Source organism: Mus caroli, unplaced genomic scaffold (assembly GCF_978045245.1).
Source record: "Mus caroli unplaced genomic scaffold, Mus_caroli_1 scaffold_7, whole genome shotgun sequence".
Lineage (NCBI taxonomy): Eukaryota > Metazoa > Chordata > Mammalia > Rodentia > Muridae > Mus > Mus caroli.
In genome coordinates, this window is record NW_028227262.1 from 4,637,619 (window position 1) to 4,640,237 (window position 2,619).

Genomic DNA, 2,619 nt, shown 5'->3' on the forward strand with positions numbered 1-2,619 from the left:
ATGCCTGCAGGCCAGAGGAGGGCATCAGATCCCATCACAGATGGCTGTGAGCCACCATGTGGTTGCTGGGAATTGAACTCAGGACCTCTAGAAGAACAGTCAGTATTCTCAACCTCTGAGCCATCTCTCCAGCCCTATTTATTTATTTACTTATTTATTCATAATGATGTACCTGATGTGGCAAGCATCTGCACACGTGCACATGTGTGTAGTGTCTGTAGAAGCCACTTCTGCTGGCTCCCCTGGATCTGTAGCTACTGGTGGTGATGAGCTATCTGACACAGTGCAGGACACCAGACTCTGGTCCTCTGGGGGCACAGCGTGTGTACGCAACAATTGAGCCACCTCTCCAGACTCTTGTCTGTCCGCATGTCTGTATGTCTTGTGCAGGTGGCCATAGGCGCTGAGTGTTCATTATTGCAACAGCCATGTCATATCCACAAGATGGTGTCACACAGTATTCTTCCTCATCTTCCGGTTCTCATAGTCTTTTTGTTTCCCCTTCTGTCATAGTCTCTGGGGTTTGGAGGGGTCATACAGCTGTCCTGTTAAAGGCTATCAAAAAGAAATTCAATGGTAGGCTTGAGTCTATTTGTGAGAAAGCATGTCCGAATTACCTTTATGTTCACAAGTTTGGTGCCCTTACTCAACAGCTACATGTTCGATGCTATGTGCAGGGTGTTTGCTCTGGGCCATTGGGATCTACAGGGATCCAAACCCTGTCCTCTGCCTCTGTGGACTATGCGGTGTTCCAGCAACAGGGTAAGGAATAGATAGAGCCATGGCTGGAGGGACAGAGGGTGGTGGAGAGAGTGGGCAGGAGCAGGAAGGGGTGTGAGCAGGGCAGATAGGGTGGGGATCCTGGGATATGATGACAGTTTAAACTTCCAACATGATGGGAGCTGCAAGGAGGCTCTGAGCAGAGGGCAGGTGCTTGCTTCTGAAAAGGACCCCTCTTGGATTTGATATTGAACGTTCTCAGTGAATGGCAGAAAGGTCCAGTGGCAGGCCTTGGTAATTCAGAAGCCAGTGATAGTGGCTTGCTCTCTGAGGTGGAAACAGTAGCGAATCAAGAAGGCATCTCACCAGACCAGCAGAGGGTTGTGAGGCAGAGACAGGACAGCCCTGGAACGTTACTGTGATCAGCTGATAAAGGGGAATCAGAAGGAAGGGGTCGATGACCACTGACATAAGTGACTTTCCTGAAATGTGCCAATAGAAGAGCAAAGGTGTGTCCTAACCTCAGAAGATAGAGCGTCAGCACAGGAGGGGCCCCTGGGATGATCCAGCAACCTCAGAAGATACAGGGTCAGAGCACGAGGGGCTGCTGGGATGAGCCAGCAGAGAAGAAACCATAAAGATGGAGGAGGGAGGGTGAATTCTGCAGGCATCTCTCAACCAAGGAAAGAGGCACCACATCGCTCTCTGCTCTATCCAGAGGTATCCCTCTGTTCCACTGTGAGACAAACACCTCTCCCCCTCCCCTTTCCCTTCCCCTTCTCCATGGTCCTCTGTCTCCTGTCTTTGTCTCTTATTCCTTGCCTTGACTTTGGCCACTTCCTCCTGAGGCTGATTCCAAAGATCCAGCTATCAAAGTCCAGCAATCAAAAGCCCCCTTTGGCTCATTACAAGGGCAAAAATCCACCATTCCCCGCCCTCTTTTATATCCCAGGCTATTGGAGTCCAGAAAGGTAGAAAGTCTTATTGATTAAAAAAAAAAACATTATTGAGAAGACATATCAAAACACTTTTCCCACAGACCTGTATGAACTACAACTGCCTGCCTCATCAGCCAGCATGATGAACAGAGCAAAGAAATGGAAAGTGTCCAGGTGCCCATCAACTGATAAACATCTACAGTGTGTGTGTGTGTGTGTGTGTGTGTGTGTGTGTGTACTGTTCAGCCATGAAAAAGATCCTATAATATGGCTGGAAGAGGAGATCATCAAGATAAATGGAAAAACCTTCAGGAAAGAATAATATCGGTTTGTAGCACATGATGTGATTCATGATATCTGGAGGCTGGTTTCACGGGCACCAAGGGTGGACTGATGTCAGCAGAAAGTGGAGAAAAGGAGGGAAGGCCAGGGAGAGGGTAGTCAATGGGAATTAACTTATAGTTACATAGGAGACAGAGATGTGCACGTGCACAGTAGGGTGACTACAGATGAGAAGAACATAGCATGCATTTCAGCAAGCTAGGAGAAAGGAGTGTGCTTTTATCACAAGGAAATAATAAGTAAAGAGAGAGGTGCGTTTAACCTGGTTTAAATATCACACAGGGCAACTTGCTACAATTTAGTGCCACATAGGAAGAGGCTGAATGAGGGACTGCCTAGATCGCCTAGGCCTGTGGGCATGCATGCCTGTAGGGGATGCATTGTTAATTGACACAGGAAAGAAAGCCCAGGCTGTTGTGTGAAGGAAGCACTGTTTGCTAGATGACAATCAACAGTTGTGGGGGCACATTTGCTTCTTACTGTTCCTGACCTGGCTGCTGGTAATCTTGCCTTGACTTTTTTTTCTTTTTTTTTCCTTTTTCTTTTTGGTTTTTTTGAGACAGGGTTTCTCTGTGTAGCCCTGGCTATCCTCGAACTTACTCTTGTAGACCAGGCTGGC